This window comes from Eriocheir sinensis, unplaced genomic scaffold (assembly GCF_024679095.1).
Source record: "Eriocheir sinensis breed Jianghai 21 unplaced genomic scaffold, ASM2467909v1 Scaffold962, whole genome shotgun sequence".
Lineage (NCBI taxonomy): Eukaryota > Metazoa > Arthropoda > Malacostraca > Decapoda > Varunidae > Eriocheir > Eriocheir sinensis.
Genome location: NW_026112344.1, coordinates 7,643 through 27,474, shown reverse-complemented (window position 1 = coordinate 27,474; position 19,832 = coordinate 7,643). Strand labels below are relative to the sequence as shown.

At 41.9% G+C, this 19,832-nt stretch overlaps 1 long non-coding RNA gene across 2 annotated transcripts; it reads right to left on the bottom strand.

Annotated features, from left to right (window-relative positions):
- Window positions 1–5,307: 5,307 nt before the first annotated feature.
- On the bottom strand, window positions 5,308–17,021 carry LOC126995029 (uncharacterized). Of its 2 annotated transcripts, none has more exons than XR_007749823.1 (7): window positions 16,807–17,021; window positions 9,447–9,583; window positions 8,760–9,378; window positions 7,950–8,131; window positions 7,406–7,586; window positions 6,868–6,985; window positions 5,308–6,161 (listed from the first exon to the last, which is right to left on the bottom strand). It is a non-coding gene; the product is annotated as an uncharacterized LOC126995029 (long non-coding RNA). The 2 variants fall into 2 exon arrangements; XR_007749822.1 differs by having other exon boundaries at window positions 16,572–17,019.
- Between the last annotated feature and the right edge of the window lie 2,811 nt (window positions 17,022–19,832).

Here is a 19,832-nt window from a genome sequence, read left to right as displayed (position 1 = left end):
CTTCAATACTTCCTATACCAACTCTTCAACACTTCCTATACCAACTCTTCTTATACTAACTCTTCAATAGTTCCTATACCAACTCTTCTTATACTAACTCTTCAATACTTCAACACTTCCTATACCAACTCTTCTTATACTAACTCTTCAATAGTTCCTATACCAACTCTTCAACACTTCCTATACCAACTCTTCTTATACTAACTCTTCAATATTTCAACACTTCCTATACCAACTCTTCTTATACTAACTCTTCAATACTTCCTATACCAACTCTTCAACACTTCCTATACCAACTCTTCTTATACTAACTCTTCAATAGTTCCAATACTTCCTATACCAACTCTTCTTATACTAACTCTTCAATAGTTCCTATACCAACTCTTCAACACTTCCTATACCAACTCTTCTTATACTAACTCTTCAATAGTTCCTATACCAACTCTTCAACACTTCCTATACCAACTCTTCTTATACTAACTCTTCAATAGTTCCAATATCAACTCTTCAACACTTCCTATACCAACTTTTCTTATACTAACTCTTCAGTAGTTCCTATACCAACTTTTCTTATACTAACTCTTCAGTAGTTCCTACCAACTTTTCTTATACTAACTCTTCAATAGTTCCTATACCAACTCTTCTTATACTAACTCTTCAACACTTCCTATACCAACTTTTCTTATACCAACTCTTCAACACTTCCTATACCAACTTTTCTTATACTAACTCTTCAACACTTCCTATACCAACTCTTCTTATACTAACTCTTCAATAGTTCCTATACCAACTCTTCAATAGTTCCTATACCAACTCTTCTTATACTAACTCTTCAATAGTTCCTATACCAACTCTTCTTATACTAACTCTTCAATAGTTCCTATACCAACTCTTCTTATACTAACTCTTCAATAGTTCCAATACTTCCTATACCAACTCTTCTTATACTAACTCTTCAATAGTTCCAATACTTCCTATACCAACTCTTCTTATACTAACTCTTCAATACTTCCTATACCAACTCTTCAACACTTCCTATACCAACTCTTCAACACTTCCTATACCAACTCTTCAACACTTCCTATACCAACTCTTCAACACTTCCTATACCAACTCTTCTTATACTAACTCTTCAATAGTTCCAATACTTCCTATACCAACTCTTCTTATACTAACTCTTCAATACTTCCTATACCAACTCTTCAACACTTCCTATACCAACTCTTCTTATACTAACTCTTCAATACTTCCTATACCAACTCTTCAACACTTCCTATACCAACTCTTCTTATACTAACTCTTCAATAGTTCCTATACCAACTCTTCTTATACTAACTCTTCAATACTTCAACACTTCCTATACCAACTCTTCTTATACTAACTCTTCAATAGTTCCTATACCAACTCTTCAACACTTCCTATACCAACTCTTCTTATACTAACTCTTCAATATTTCAACACTTCCTATACCAACTCTTCTTATACTAACTCTTCAATACTTCCTATACCAACTCTTCAACACTTCCTATACCAACTCTTCTTATACTAACTCTTCAATAGTTCCAATACTTCCTATACCAACTCTTCTTATACTAACTCTTCAATAGTTCCTATACCAACTCTTCAACACTTCCTATACCAACTCTTCTTATACTAACTCTTCAATAGTTCCTATACCAACTCTTCAACACTTCCTATACCAACTCTTCTTATACTAACTCTTCAATAGTTCCAATATCAACTCTTCAACACTTCCTATACCAACTTTTCTTATACTAACTCTTCAGTAGTTCCTATACCAACTTTTCTTATACTAACTCTTCAGTAGTTCCTATACCAACTTTTCTTATACTAACTCTTCAATAGTTCCTATACCAACTCTTCTTATACTAACTCTTCAACACTTCCTATACCAACTTTTCTTATACCAACTCTTCAACACTTCCTATACCAACTTTTCTTATACTAACTCTTCAACACTTCCTATACCAACTCTTCTTATACTAACTCTTCAATAGTTCCTATACCAACTCTTCAATAGTTCCTATACCAACTCTTCTTATACTAACTCTTCAATAGTTCCTATACCAACTCTTCTTATACTAACTCTTCAATAGTTCCTATACCAACTCTTCTTATACTAACTCTTCAATAGTTCCTATACCAACTCTTCTTATACTAACTCTTCAATAGTTCCAATACTTCCTATACCAACTCTTCTTATACTAACTCTTCAATAGTTCCAATACTTCCTATACCAACTCTTCTTATACTAACTCTTCAATACTTCCTATACCAACTCTTCAACACTTCCTATACCAACTCTTCAACACTTCCTATACCAACTCTTCAACACTTCCTATACCAACTCTTCTTATACTAACTCTTCAATAGTTCCAATACTTCCTATACCAACTCTTCTTATACTAACTCTTCAATACTTCCTATACCAACTCTTCAACACTTCCTATACCAACTCTTCTTATACTAACTCTTCAATACTTCCTATACCAACTCTTCAACACTTCCTATACCAACTCTTCTTATACTAACTCTTCAATAGTTCCTATACCAACTCTTCTTATACTAACTCTTCAATACTTCAACACTTCCTATACCAACTCTTCTTATACTAACTCTTCAATAGTTCCTATACCAACTCTTCAACACTTCCTATACCAACTCTTCTTATACTAACTCTTCAATATTTCAACACTTCCTATACCAACTCTTCTTATACTAACTCTTCAATACTTCCTATACCAACTCTTCAACACTTCCTATACCAACTCTTCTTATACTAACTCTTCAATAGTTCCAATACTTCCTATACCAACTCTTCTTATACTAACTCTTCAATAGTTCCTATACCAACTCTTCAACACTTCCTATACCAACTCTTCTTATACTAACTCTTCAATACTTCCTATACCAACTCTTCAACACTTCCTATACCAACTCTTCTTATACTAACTCTTCAATAGTTCCAATACTTCCTATACCAACTCTTCTTATACTAACTCTTCAATAGTTCCAATACTTCCTATACCAACTCTTCTTATACTAACTCTTCAATAGTTCCAATACTTCCTATACCAACTCTTCTTATACTAACTCTTCAATAGTTCCTATACCAACTCTTCAACACTTCCTATACCAACTCTTCTTATACTAACTCTTCAATAGTTCCAATACTTCCTATACCAACTCTTCTTATACTAACTCTTCAATAGTTCCTATACCAACTCTTCTTATACCAACTCTTCTTATACTAACTCTTCAATAGTTCCTATACCAACTCTTCTTATACTAACTCTTCAATAGTTCCTATACCAACTCTTCTTATACTAACTCTTCAATAGTTCCTATACCAACTCTTCAACACTTCCTATACCAACTCTTCTTATACTAACTCTTCAATAGTTCCTATACCAACTCTTCTCATACCAACTCTTCAATAGTTCCTATACCAACTCTTCTTATACTAACTCTTCAATAGTTCCTATACCAACTCTTCAATAGTTCCTATACCAACTCTTCTTATACTAACTCTTCAATAGTTCCTATACCAACTCTTCAACACTTCCTATACCAACTCTTCTTATGCTAACTCTTCAATAGTTCCTATACCAACTCTTCAACACTTCCTATACCAACTCTTCTTATACTAACTCTTCAATATTTCAACACTTCCTATACCAACTCTTCTTATACTAACTCTTCAATAGTTCCTATACCAACTCTTCAACACTTCCTATACCAACTCTTCTTATACTAACTCTTCAATATTTCAACACTTCCTATACCAACTCTTCTTATACTAACTCTTCAATACTTCCTATACCAACTCTTCTTATACTAACTCTTCAATAGTTCCTATACCAACTCTTCAACACTTCCTATACCAACTCTTCTTATACTAACTCTTCAATATTTCAACACTTCCTATACCAACTCTTCTTATACTAACTCTTCAATACTTCAATACTTCCTATACCAACTCTTCTTATACTAACTCTTCAATAGTTCCTATACCAACTCTTCAACACTTCCTATACCAACTCTTCTTATACTAACTCTTCAATACTTCAATACTTCCTATACCAACTCTTCCTGTAGCAACCCTTCTTGGAACAACTGCAAAAAACAGAATCAAAACTTCCTATACCAATTCTTCATATACTAACTCTTCAAAAATTCCTCTACCACCTCTTCAATACTCCAACACTTCCTCTACCAACTCTCCCTAAAGCAACCCTTCCTCTAACAACTCTTGCAGAAACAAAATCAACACTAACATTGAGTGAACGTTGAGGTGTATGGTTTGCCTTCCTATACAAACTCTTTGGCAGCAGGATTTCTGAGGCATGAAAATTTATGTCTCCCGAGTCATTATCCCAATCCTGGTGAACAGTCTTGCAGGCCAGTTATGTAATACCACCCTGACTAACAGCTCCAGCCATGCCCCCAGGGCCTAGGAGCAGTAGCGTGACAATGTTTTCTGCACTAATAATGCCGTAAACCAGCCATGTGGGATGCTGGCTACCTACCTCCTTCACTACATCAACATAAGGTTCCACAGACATCCCTTAGTGCCAGGCAGCAGTGAAGGAGTGCCTCATTACAGTGCCAGTCAGAGTCACTCCAGTGCAAGGGGTGCAGAGGATAGCCAGCGTAATGGAAGCTGATTTGTCAGTGTTTATGGAGGAGCCATCGAGCACTGAATGCTGCTAAATGCCACTCATCTGTACACTCTTTCATAGGGGCAGTGATTAGAGGGATTGGTTTAGTTTAGCGCAGTTATTGTTTTGACCTTGACTTACTTCCTCTACTGTAAAAATAATAATAATAATAATAATAATAATAATAATAATAATACAAACTTGACTGCTTGAATATTGTGGGACTCAGTGAGGTGAGGAGGGTTAGGGAGGGACCCAAACTGTACACACTGCATTCACATTAATCCTTTTGTTTAGCACTAAAGGGAAATACTGTCCATGATTCCCTTGAGAAAAGTCTTAATTCTTCAACAGCAAAACCTGCCGTGTGCGAAGTATAAAAGATTACACACGAAAATGATTAGTCAAGTTAAGCGTCACCTTCCCAGCGGCTGCATGGACGCATGGAGTGAAGGGCAGCGTGATTCTCCGGGCCATGAAGGTGTGGGACTTGTCCGAGGAGTTTGGGAACAAAGGGAGCCACGCGCGTGTGCCGTGAACCCCACTGTGGAGCCAGAGGGCGTGGCTCAGGTGGAGCTTGTGGCTCACGGTGCAGTACAGCCTCACAGCTTGACGCCACCACGATGGGAGTCATCTGGGCGCTGTGGAACTGGGGAGAGAAACAGACAGGCAGAAAACAACAAAGTGATGTTAACCTTAGTATAGTGTGCCCCGATGCACATGACTTTTACTCAAGCTATCAGTTTTGGATATGGGAATGTCCAAAACTCCTATGAAAGCCTAGTCAAATATGTTTCTTAGGTTCATGGTACAGAAAAAGGGTCAAACTACCACCAGGGTCATAAAACTACCCCTGGAAATGCCCCAAACTCCTACGAAAGCCTTGTCAAATACATGTGATTGGGCGCTGAAATGTATAAAGAATATGACCGTAAGACACACAAGTAGTTTGCCTCAATTAAATATGTAGTTTGACATGCCTGGAGCAAGTTTTTTGAATAAGCAAAGTTTGCAAACATTTCTGAAGGCTTCCATGGCCTTTGTATGACTTTAAGAATGACTAACCAATCTTCATTATGAGGAAGAACCAGCTAACCTAACCTAACCAATCTTCATTATGAGGAAGAACCAGCTAACCTAACCTAACCTAACCAATCTTCATTATGAGGAAGAACCAGCTAGCCTAACCTAACCTAACTTAACCTAACCAATTTTCATTAAGAGGAAGAAGCAGCTGTTTTGTCATAAAGGTGTCGGAGATAATTTTAGCGACTTTGACTCTGGCCAAAAGTAGGCGACTCCAGTGACTGCACTCCACCCCCTGCTACTTACCATATTCCTTATAGTAATGGCAAGAGACAGTGGGTCCTCGGAGTGGTCCCAGCGCAGAGACACAGTCAGCAGGGAGCCAAATGCACTCCACAGCAGCAATCCTCCTCCTGTCCAGCTCATGCCCAGCACAGTGCCATCAGGAGCCCACTTCATGAAAACAAAGGGATGAGAATATGTAAATAAATAGATAAATAAAGACAAAGCAAAGTAATAGAAGCACTATTACTCCCTTCTTTTCTTGAGTCTTGACCGACAGAAGCTTGAATAAAAACAGCAAATGCATAGAAGCACTTTTACCACCTTTCATGCCTTGGCCACAGAAGCTTAGACACAGACAGCAAAGGAATGGAAACACTCAACACCCCCTTTCTATTTAGCTTTGGCCCACAGAAGCTTAAACAAACACACAGCAAAGGAATGGAAACACTCAACACCCCCTTTCTATTTAGCTTTGGCCCACAGAAGCTTAAACAAACACACAGCAAAGGAATGGAAACACTCAACACCTCCTTTCTATTTATCTTTGGCCCACAGAAGCTTAGATAAACACACAGCAAAGGAATGGAAACACTCAACACCTCCTTTCTATTTAGCTGTGGCCCACAGAAGCTTAGATAAACACACAGCAAAGGGATGAACACACTTTTACAACCTAATTTCCTTTTGAGCCTTGGCCCACAGAACCTCAAGCAAAGATATAGGAGCCTCAAAGAGCTGCCAAAACAGCCTTGTGTATACACAGGAAAGAAGTGTTTAACATATCTTTGGGTACATTATTAGTCTCACATTGAACAAACACTCTCAGCAATGGGGTGTGAGACAAATAGTGATGGATTAGGTAAGGGACACTCACCCACTGGCCCTGGTGACCCTTCCTCCGTAGTCTCTGTCTGAGGGCACCATAATGTGGGACACCTCCAGGCCGCCTGTTGCCTCACCCACCAGGGTCCAGCCACACCACGCCCTGACAACTGTGAGGTGGAGGAAGTGGCTGAGTGGTCAGCATGCTGGCACCATATCCAGGAGGGTGTGGGTTCATGTCCTGCCCACCGCCACAAGCTGGGATTTTTCAGTCACCGCTGAGTGGCTCAAGACTACCCACATGCTCACTCGTCTCTCCCGCAAACCTTCGTTCCAAAAATGTTAGTGACTCAGTACACATCATCCTTCCCTTTGATCCTCATTGCTAAACCTTCATGAGTCTTGGTACAGGCCAAGGGCACAAAAAAAATAGAGATTACAATGAAAAATCTATACAAAACAACATGTATACTTCAAGGACAGGCTGTTTTAGAAGGTATAATTACTTCTTACAGCTAGGGAGGCAGCTTTAGGTCAAAACATAAAACAACATCAACAAAAAAGTCCTGCATAGTAAGTGAATAACTCACATCAGGATCAAATTTGAGGCGGTGAGGAAAGCTGCCCTGCCGTCGCTGAGGACCACCACCGGGGAACACTCCAGGTCCACCACATGCACCCCCGGAGCCTCTAGGGGCACCGCTGCAGGGCAAGACTAAACACACCGGACTCCCCCCACACATACCACAGCCTCTAAAGACCTGACCTTACCTGAAGAATGATGTCACTTTGTTGTATAGAAAGTAAGGAAGCATATATGATTTTTCTGACTCAAGATCTATATTAACTGTTTGGGGTTTTGTTGGGTTAAGTTTAGGGTATCTTCAAACACATGATAGCCAGCACCTTATGGTATAAATCAACAATGACCTCACTTTGTTGTATAGAAAGTCTCATTAACAGGGAAGCATATATGAATTTTCTGAGTCAAGGCCTGTAGTAACTGTTTGGGGATTTGTTAGGCTAGGTCAGGTTAACTTCTACAGTAAGAGGCTTTTCAAACAGGAGAACCGGGGAGCTTATGTTTAAAAATAATGGCTATGGTCCACAAAGTCAAGAGCCTCAGAGACTCACCCTTCACTGCCAGCTGATCATTGCAGAATGGGACGCGCTGCAGGTCCACGCAGCTTGTGGCTGTAGTTGACGGAGCCGTCCCAACACAGCCGCTGGGTATGGCCTGGCCCAGTGGCAACCATCAGCTCCTCCCTTAGACACACCAGCTCAGTCACGCCTCTGTTCACCTCGGTCTGAAAAGCCTGAAAAACACCAACAAACTGAAGACATTGACGGGAAGGGAAAGGGGAGGGAAATGAAAAGGTAGGAAGGGAAAGGAAGGGATGGGAAGGGATGGAGGGGAATAGATGAAGAAATGGAAAGGAAAGGATGGGAAGGAAAGGAAAGGAAGGGGAGGGATATGAATTGGTAGGAAAGGATGGGAAGGGAAGGGAAGGGAGGAGAAGAGAAGGAAAGGGAAAGCAGGGGAAGGAGGGGAAAGGATGAAGAGATGGCAAGGAAAGGATGGGAAGAAACGGAAAGAAAGGGAAGGGAGGGGAGGGAAACGAATTGCTAGAGAAAGGGATGAGAAGGGAAGGAAGGGGAAGGGAATGGGAAGGATGGGAGGGAAATGAATTGGAAAAGAAAGGGATGAGAAGGGAAGGGAAGGGAAGGGAAAGAATTGCCGCCACTCACAGTAACACAATTGGTAGAGAAAGGGAAGGGAAGGGAAGGGAAGGGAAGGGAAGGGAAAGAGTTGCTGTCACTCACAGTAACACAATTGCTGTAACCTTGACATGACATTTTGTGGTAAAAACTAAGAATGGCCGACATTTTCCTGTGTTACTCCCCAAGGTTCTGAGGAGCGGCAAAATCCATCCCAGCACTCACCGTGGAGATCATGAGAGGCGGACGGGCTCACAGGCATACAGGCTGGAAGACTCCCACTTGAGGGGGGGGCTGGCAGGTCCCTCTGCTCGTAAACCTCCAGCCGAGACTCATCAGCCACGATAGAGTGTAAGATCCGCCGATTCTTGTTGGTCTGCAAGTCATTGGGTGATTAACGTACAAGATTGCCTTCTGTCTCCACAGCTACAACAACTACACCGACTGACTACATATACTCTTTTATCTCTATTCTATTATATTTGGTTTGAAGGCAGCTCATCTATTCGCTCTTTTATAGGGGCAGTGATCAACATACAAAGGGAGCACCAATTCATAAACCAGGCCATGGAAATGACCCCCACAAATCCTAGGAAAGCCTTGTCAAGTGTGTGTGCTTGGGGGGCGAAAGGTTTTGGTTTATGAGGCCCAGCCTGAAACACTTATGCCAACCACCACCATGGATGTGTCCTGGCACCACTCCAGCACCTGGCTGGTGCCGCTGCTGTTCACACACCAACCACCACCATGGATGTGTCCTGGCACCACTCCAGCACCTGGCTGGTGCCGCTGCTGTTCACACACCAACCACCACCATGGATGAGTCCTGGCACCACTCCAGCACCTGGCTGGTGCCGCTGCTGTCCACACACCAACCACCACCATGGATGAGTCCTGGCACCACTCCAGCACCTGGCTGGTGCCGCTGCTGTTCACACACCAACCACCACCATGGATGAGTCCTGGCACCACTCCAGCACCTGGCTGGTGCCGGTGCTGTTCACAGACCCCTCCGGCCTCTGCTGGACAACACAGGCACACGTACGTGGCTGTGGAAACATTGACAGCTATTAGAAAGAGCAAGAAAAATTTGAACCAAACAAAATGACCTTATTGTACTGTGGAGCCTTGATGCTCTGATTGTGTGGGATGGGACAGGAAGGGAAGGGAAGGAAAACCAGGGCAGGTGGCACTTCACAACTCATACACAAGTATAATACATAATGTACATAAATATAGGTACCATGCATACATAAGTTATATATACGCATAACTTATACTTTGGTTCTTGGAAAGATTTTTTCAAGTAAATTTTCCATAATCTGAATTCAATATGCATCTATTCTCATTAGGAATAATGATAATAGATGACAGTTGCATTCTGTGAGTGCGTATAACACATTAAAAACAATGTTTAACCCCTTGACTGTGGATTTCCTACCAGATGATCTCACCAAGCTACAGGAATGGAACAAAAAGTGTCTGCTACAATTCAGTGAAGAGAAATGTAAAGTCCTGCACCTTGGGAGGGGATATCCAACACACCAAAACCACATGGGAGACACTCCACTATCCACCACAGAGGCAGAGAAAGACCAGGGAGTAGTGTCGAGTGGGGGGAATTGAGACATTTTTCCCTTATTTGGTTCTGTCCTCTAAACCATACGGCTGCGTTTGAGACACACATTGAGTCATGTCATGTCGCGTCATGACAATTCATGATGCATCATGAATTGCTACCCAAGTTTCAACACTGATTTATATGGGGTTTTTTTAAAGAAACCGTTTACACCGGATGCGTCGAGGCACGTCACGTTGTTTTGCGTCGCATTGAGTCACACATAGAGCTGGACCTATTTTTGACGACGGTTACAGCGAGTCTGCCGTGGTGTCTTCAAGTATGCTGGAGGCACTCCTAATCAACAGTTCAAGAGGGCCCTGTTATTTATGATTCCAGTGACCCCAACCACCGGGATCATGATGTCATTCCCACTTTATGGAAAGAAGTTTTCAGTTTTACGTATAATCCTAAAGCATGCACACCACTCACTCAACCACTCATACATATGTTCGTACATACAATGCACAAACTGTTAATATTGGGGCCTATCACAATGCTATGTTAGTAGGACAAGGACATGGAGGAGGAGGTATATACTACATATACTTAATATGTATATTTACAATGTTTGCAAATAACAATGTACACCATTCATATAGCATTCATTATGTTTAATCATACTCAAGCGTACGCCAAGAAATTATACCCGCCACCAAAAACATGAAGTAAATCACAACTCGCTGATCTCCTCTGGGAGGGAAGCGGCTCACCCAGACCAACCAACACCAACAAAAGCATCATGGGAAAAAAAATAATAATAAATAAAAGAAGATAAACAACACCAAGAAAAGAAATAAAAAGAAAAGAAAAAGAAAAACACCAATAGAAAAGAAAAGAAAAAGAACAATAGCGAACAAAATAAATAAGATAAATAAATAAAAAATAAACAAGACTATGCATCCATTCTCCATGAAATCAAACGGGTCACTGAGCGCTGACTTGACTCAGGTTGACGCGTCAGGTCGACTCTAAGCGACTCACTTGGTGTAGACGCAGCCTAAGAGTGAAGCAGTTTATATTCAAGTTGAGTATGGAGGGCAGGTGACCAGTTCATGTGCAAGTGTACAAAACTTTATTTATTTATTTTTTACAAAAAGTAAACAGTCACTTTGATTCAGTCAAGGAAAATGGCATGAGCTGAGACACTTCTTGGGGTGAATTGAAACACTTCTTGGGGTGAATTGAGACACTTCTTGGGGTGAATTGAAACACTTCTTGGGGTGAATTGAGACACTTCTTGGGATGAATTGAAACACTTCTTGGGGTGAATTGAAACACTTCTTGGGGTGAATTGAGACACGTCTTGGGGTGAATTGAAACACTTCTTGGGGTGAATTGAGACACGTCTTGGGGTGAATTGAAACACTTCTTGGGGTGAATTGAGACACTTCTTGGGATGAATTGAAACACTTCTTGGGGTGAATTGAAACACTTCTTGGGGTGAATTGAGACACGTCTTGGGGTGAATTGAAACACTTCTTGGGGTGAATTGAAACACTTCTTGGGGTGAATTGAAACACTTCTTGGGGTGAATTGAAACACTTCTTGGGATGAATTGAAACACTTCTTGGGATGAATTGAGACACTTCTTGGGGTGAATTGAAACACTTCTTGGGATGAATTGAGACACTTCTTGGGGTGAATTGAAACACTTCTTGGGATGAATTGAGACACTTCTTGGGGTGAATTGAAACACTTCTTGGGATGAATTGAGACACTTCTTGGGATGAATTGAGACACTTCTTGGGGTGAATTGAGACACTTCTTGGGGTGAATTGAGACACTTCTTGGGGTGAATTGAAACACTTCTTGGGATGAATTGAGACACTTCTTGGGGTGAATTGAGACACTTCTTGGGATGAATTGAGACACTTCTTGGGGTGAATTGAGACACTTCTTGGGGTGAATTGAGACACTTCTTGGGGTGAATTTAGACAGGTGTAAAAACTGTTTTGTATGGTAAATAAACGAACATCCTCTTACTTGTTGTTGAATTGACTTGATATCTGAATGAATCAAGATCACTTCAAACAAAAATACCCACCTTTCAGACATTTAGGTACCTGTTTTTTTTCCCCTTTGGAAAATATCATGATGAATTTGTATCCCGGGTAGCTAGTAAAAAAGAGAAGTAACCTACGTATTGTTACTTTCTGTAAATGCCAGGGAAGTGGTTACATCATGCTGTGTTTTACATGCATTTTAAAGTCAGCAGAAGCTTTATCAATCCTTCTAATTGTTAAAGGCGGTGTGCCTGACAACAGCACTGATCCACTGATCAAGTGTGTCATACTAACCTCACCAACATAACCACGTTTGGGCCAGTCCTACTGAGTGTTCATCCTCTCTCTAAGAATTTAATTGTTACACTGGTTATACAAACTTTTAGAACTCTTCCTATGTATGCCCTCCTATCATGGGTTACCTCATAGTATTTCTCTTCCTCAGGGTAAATCTTCCCGAATTTCCAAGGAATAAAGCTCACATAAGTGTCTTGCTCACTCTCCATCATAAGATATCATCTGGCGATCAAGAATTACCCTAGACCGAGCAAGAATTTTCCCAAATCTAGGGAAATTCTTGCATTTCTTGTTTTAGCGCATCAGATTTTCAAGACTACCCCCAAATTCTTGACAAGAATCAGGGGTCCCACACAAACCGCAGCAGAGCAGAGTACAGCCACTTTCTTGCTGGCTGCACCTCTTTAGGCCTATGGCAAGGACCATTTCCTGAGCTTCCTATGGGTAACCCTGCCAGGTGGGGTTGGATATAGAGTTCACGAGGTTACTGTTGTGTTACTGCTGCACCACAGAACATTTTAAAGCATCATTGTAGGATAAGTAGGAACTTTCCGGTATGACACACACTGGCCCACCACCCAGGACAGCCCTCCCACAGACACTGGCCCACCACCCAAGACAGCCCATCCTTGGATGGCACAGACACTCTCGTTGGTGTTCACATTTACTGCCGCTGATGATGAGCGTCACCATCGCAGGGCCGCCAACACTATAATGATGTTAGCCTCCATAAGTAATCCTGGGTGCACTTGTTCATACAACAGAGGAGGATGACTAAGATGATTCAGGGGTTGAGAAACTTGCCATACGAGGAAAGACTCAAACAGTTAAACTTGCATTCTCTAGAAAGGCGAAGGGTGCGTGGAGACATGATCGAGGTTTATAAATGGATGAAGGGCTTTAATAAGGGAGACATTCATAAGGTTTTGTTGGTAAGAGAACCGGGTAGGACACGAAGTAATGGGTTTAAACTGGATAAATTCAGATTCAACAGGGACATAGGCAAAAATTGGTTTACTAACAGGGTGGTGGATGAGTGGAATAGGGTTAGCAGTCATGTGGTGAGTGCCAATACAATTCACATTCAAAAATAGACTAGATAAATTCATGGACAGCGATATTAGATGGGGTTAGATACACAGGAGCTTAGGGTCAAAGGAGCTGCCTCATACAGGCCTACCGGCCTCTTGTAGACTCCTGCGTTCTTATGTTCTTATGTTCTTAACACTGTAGCGAAGGAGTGAGTCTTGATTGCTGCCATGAAGGTTACAAGCTGGTGGTGTCAGCCTAAAGGTGAACTGGGACCAAATCCGAGCGGAACTTGAACTTGTCGACTGGGAAGCGCTAATGACAGGGAAGGATGCCAACACCTCACTGATGCTCCTACAGGAAAAGGCCCTGGACATCTGCAAACAGTGGACCCCACGGAAAGGTAACCGGGCAAAGCAGCTCATCCCAAGGGACAGGAAAATCCTAATGAGAAAAAGGTCAACTCTGAAGAAAAAATTACTCAGTGTTCCAGAGCACCACACAACAACAAGGAGTCGGATTCAAGACCAGCTAGTTTCCTTGGAACATCAACTGATGGAATCCCATGAGCAAGAGAGAACCAGAGATGAAAGAAGGGCAGTGTCAAACATCAAGGAGAACTCAAAATACTTCTTCACGCGCCCCAGTAGGCCCTCTGATAACGGACGGTAATGAGACTGTGAGCTGCCCAAAGGAAAAGGCCCAGCTGCTCCGCCAACAGTACGACAGTGTCTTCAGCACCCCACTGCCGAACAAGATGGTAACAGACCCTATCTCCTTCTTCCAAGCCCCAACAAAAGATCACCAGCTGCTCACCGATATAGAATTAGAAACCGGGGACATTGTAGCAGCCATCAACAGTATTGCACCGGACTCAGCAGCAGGACAGGACGGCTTCCATGCCATACTGCTAAGAAACTGCAGGAATGAACTGGCAAAACCACTTCAGCTACTGTGGCACAAATCACTAAGTGAAGCGACAGTCCCACCACTACTAAAGACCGGGATAGTAACTCCCATCCACAAAGGTGGCAGCAGAGGACAAGCCAAGAATTACCGTCCTGTGGTCTTAACATCACACCTCATTAAAATAACTGAGATCATCTGCACAAAGCTCGTCGACCACCTAGAAAAGAGGAATACCTTAAACGAGGGACAGCACGGATCTAGGAGAGGTCGTTCCTGTCTCTCACAGCTACAGAAGCACCACCAAGGAATACTCGAGGCAGTGCGGGAGGGCAGGAACGCAGACGTCATCTACCTAGACTTCGCCAAGGCCTTCGATAAGGTGGACCATGGGCTACTGCTACACAAACTCAGGGCTCATGGTATCAGTGGTAACCTAGGAAAATGGATCCAGTTTCCTCACAGGCCGAACTCAACAAGTGTCAGTCCAGGGCAGTTTATCTCGACCCAGCCCAGTCAATTATTATTATTATTATTACTATTATTATTATTATTATTATTATTATTATTATTATTGCTATTATTATTGCTATTATTATTATTATTATTATTATTATTATTATTATTATTATTATTATTGTTATTATTATCAGTATTATTACCATTATTATTATTGTTGTCATTCTATTATTATTAGTACAACTGCTGTGTATCATCATCATCATTGTAGTAATGATAGGTATTATTATTATTATTATTATTATTATTATTATTATGATGATGATGATGTTATTAGAGAAGAACGTAAACAGAGGCGATATATTATCATTATTACTTTTATTATTATTACTATTATCATTATTAATCATTATTATTTCATTATTATTATCATTATTGTCTTTTTACTAGTAATACTAGTATTGTTAGATTATTATTTTGAATACTTTATCTAATGTTACTTGGGCCAAAAAATTTAGTACTATACATGTCCAGAAAAAGAAGAAAAAAAACATTAATACATACCAATTGTTGCCCCAAAAGCTCTAGCTTCCTATGGGCTACTTGCACAACAAATTTATGTTATATCGACCTATGTATACAAATTGCAAGTATAATAAAATGTTTCAAATGTTTCAAAAGTGGCGTTCCTCAAGGCTTGGTGCTGGGACCACTCCTGTTCCTGGTCATGATACAAGACATCGATCAAGACCTCCAGCATGCCAAGGCCACATCCTTCGGAGATGACACAAGGATCCTTAAACATGTACAAGCCCACAGTGACACTGCCCTGCTACAAGCTGACGTGGACCGAGTGATAACTTGGGCAGAGGAGAACAACATGCTGCTAAACAGTGACAAATTTGAGGTACTTAGATATAGCCCACTACAGGAGCTGAAGACCACAACAAGTTACATCTGCAACCAGCAAACCATCGAAAGCAAACACCACGTCAAGGATCTTGGAGTGTATGTGAGTGATGACGACACCTTCACGTTGCACTACAACAAGATCACAGCAACAGCCCAAGGACTCACTGGTTGGATACTACGCACCTTCAGAACCAGGAAACAGGACTGTATGCTGACACTGGAAATCCTTGGTGCTCCCTAGGCTGGAGTACTGCTGCCAGCTGTGGTCCCCACACAGTGGGAGATATATCAAGGATAGAGGCAGTGCAGAGAACATTTACCAGCCGTATTGAGGGTATGGAGCACCTCAACTACTTGGAAAGGCTACAGCACCTGCATCTCTACTCACTACAGCGGCGCTGAGACAGGTACATCATCATGTACGTGTGGAAGACACTTGAGAAGCTGGTACTAAATGCCGGCCTCCAGGAGCACCACCACCCAAGGCGCGGAAGGCTGTGCTACATCAAGAGGACTGAAGGTGTGTCCTCAAGAGTGAAAACCATCGTGCACAACAGCTTCACCCACACTGGAGCACGCCTATTCAATGCAGTGCCTCCCAGCATAAGGAACCTGACTGCAGTAGCACCCGACACCTTCAAGTACCACCTGGACAAGTGGCTGTCAACAGTACCTGACCAGCCACCAGCGCCAGGTTATCCAAGTGGCAACGGAAATCGTCTTGGTAAAGATTCGTTTTAGGTCCGTGCCAGTATCTCATAATCTACTTTATGAAACATCACTATCTCTTCATATATCTTTTCTACAAACCTTCAGCAAGAGGAGAGGAGCCAGTGGGAAGCAGCGGAGGTCCACCTCAGCTGTGTCCGTAGTCGACGAGATTCAACAAAGTAAATAACCTTGGCATCACCATAGTCTGCTTCACTAAGCCTCTCCCTCCCCCAGCCTCTTAGCACTGACAACAACACAGCCATAGAACAACACATTACAGGGCAACACAAGAATCTTTGTCTTCATTTTATGCGGTAAATATGGAGGAACACACCTTGCAATGAACGCTGCTCACCAACACACACACACACACGTCAACACGCCCCGCCAGGCACTACTCGGCCTTGGTCTGGGGCTCGGGTCTCCCTTCCTCCCTCTCCACCATTACCAAAACAGAATAACGATTTCTGTCATAACTACAAGGGAATCTCATTACTGGGGCACGTGCGGCTGGGTGTTGTGTGGTGGTGGAAGGTGCAGCTATATATTTAGCGTCCGTGGCTATATATATAAAAAAAAATCATAGGTACTGTACCGCTGTACCGCTACACTGCTTTCACAAGTGTGTGTGTGTGTGTGTGTGTGTGTTTAGCTATTTGTAGTCTAGGTGGCCCGAGCTAAGCTCTAATAGTCCCGTCTCCATAAATACATTCATCCAGCCTTTCCTTCGTTTGGTGGACACTGCTCGCCTCCACCACCTCTTCCTGCAAGCTGTTCCATGTGTTAACACTTCTATGTGGAAAACTATAACCTACTTTTTCAAGTCACTCAAGCAGGTTCCTTTATTAAGTTTCTTTCCATGTCCTCTCAGCCCCTGTGTCCTCACAGTTGAGAAGAGATCCTCTCTATCCACCTCATCAAACTTACTTACCAACTTATACAGCGTGATCAGATCTCCTCTCTCCCTTCTTTGTTCCAGTGTCGTCAAGTCCATCTCCTTCAATCTGTGTGTGTGTGTGTGTGTGTGTGTTTACCTGGTTGTATTTACCATGTCTTTATCTGCTGTCCAATTAAATAAAGCAAAATAGAACGTGCAAAACAGTCAAGCAATGTTTCATATCCATTATTATTATCAATATTGTTATTATCATTAGTAGTAGTATTAGTAGTAGTGTAGTGACACGACTTGCCTGATGGCCGAGCCTCCCATAACCCACTTAGCCAGGGGGGTACCTCTTTGGCCGACTGGTAAAGGAGCGGCTCTCCCGTTACGCTGGTCGCGGGTTCGATCCCCGGCGCCGGCAAAACTTCCCTTGTCTGGATTAATTTCTCGTGTGTTTCGTTACACGCAGTGGTCGTGTGGGAGTATAGTAAAGAGAAAAATTCAGGCATTTCAGTAGTAGTAGTAGTAGTGGTACAATTAGCATATACCCAGATAGAAGGAGAAAATATATATTGAACAAAAGACATGTATGAGCTAGGAGAAGGAGGAGGAGGAGGATTGGAGGAGGAAGAAAAGAGGAAAATAGAGGAAGCGGAAAAGAAGAGTGAAAACTGAAAAGAGAAAGAAAGACAAGATGAGAGGAGGAGGAGGAGGAAACAATAAGAGAAGATAGAGGGAGAGATGGAGATAAAAAGAAAAGATGAAACGAGGAGGAGGAGGAGGAAACAATAAGAGAAGATAGAGGGAGAGATGGAGATAAAAAGAAAAAATGAAACGAGGAGGAGGAGGAGGAGGATGAAAAAATAAGAGAAGATAGAGGAGAGATGGAGATAAAAGAAAAGATGAAACGAGGAGGAGGAGGAGGAGGAGGAGGAGAGGGCAGAATGAAGAGAATAGATAAATAGCTAGACAGACAGATAGATTTACACAGGTTATTGCATGATAACAGATAATAAACCAATAGATACTGAGGTTATTGCACAGGGATAGATAGATAGATAGATAGATCGAGTAGCTGTCATTATTTCTCACGTTCTTCTGGCTTTTTACCGGCCATGCTAGTGTTGCTAATGTTTGTTTTGGTGATATGTTAATCAACGTTCTGTTTATCATACTGTGTGTTCTGTTTATTGTGTCAATGCCTCTTCGAGCTTAATTTTGGAAGAGATATAGATAAATAGACAAACAGATAAACGGATATAGATAAGTAGATAGATAAACAGATAGACAGACAGACAGACGGGCAAATACACAAGAAATGGTCAATAGATAGAAAGAGGTCATTGCAGTGGTAGTTAGACAGATAGACATACAGATAGGTAAATAGATACATAGATATAGACTCAATATAGCCGTAGAAACACTCCTATGTTAATTTTCCCTCCCTTGATAACGTAACTCCTCCTTTTCCTCCGGGTCTCAAGGTCAAAAGGTCAACCCTAAAAACGCAACCCCGATGTAATTTTTGGAATGTTAAAGTTTCCATTATCGCGTATTGAGGCGACAGGAGTTATCTTGAGGTTGATTTATAGGCCTACAGCACCCCTAGGATCCAGTATAGGCCTCAACGGGAGTGGCTGTACGCCCGATGCGGCCAGGTGCCATTCATTCTGCCTGGTTGATTGAGAGAATGTGGAGGGTGCCGTCAAGTGTATATTTCTCCCTTTTTCAGGCCATGGCGGGGACTCTAGTGTGGTTTATGTTTATCTTCCTGGTACAATAGGCTTAGTTATGTAATATTCACCGCACTGTGCAGGTATATACGCCCTCGTAGGCCTGTGAGAGCGTTACCTGTGTTGAAAAGTGTTGCCGTTTGGCCGAGTCGACTTGCATATTTTGGGTACGAATCGTGTGTTGCGGCGTGAGGGTGCCATGTGAGGATATATTTAACCCTATTTTTAGGCCATAGCGGTTATTGCAGTGTTGTTCCTGCATATCAGAGTGTTTAGTTATCTTGTTCAGTCTGTTGTTAAGCACACTGAGGGATAGCAAAGCCCCGTACAAGCCTGTATATGTGATGGGAGGTGTTGCCGTGGGCCCAAAGTCTTGTTGAATAATTTCTTGGGTGCCGCGTGAGGTGCCATAAGCCGATATATTTATTCCTGTTTTTAGGCAATACCGATCGTTGTGTTGTTGTTCTCCAGTATTGCAGCGGTCAAATATCTTCACTAGTACACTGTTAGCCACGCTGCGTGATAACAAAGCACGGTATAACCCTGTATACATGGTAGGAGGTGTTGCCGTTTCCCACAAGTTGACCATTTTTTCCTTATGTGTGTATATGAGCATTTGACGCTTCAGTATGTCTTTCTATGCTAAACAAAGCCTAGGTATTGCAACAGACGTGTTTTGTACCAGTGTGGGAGCCCCTGAAGCCGTCTATCATTGAGTTAAGTGACCTAGTTTTGGGGTCATTG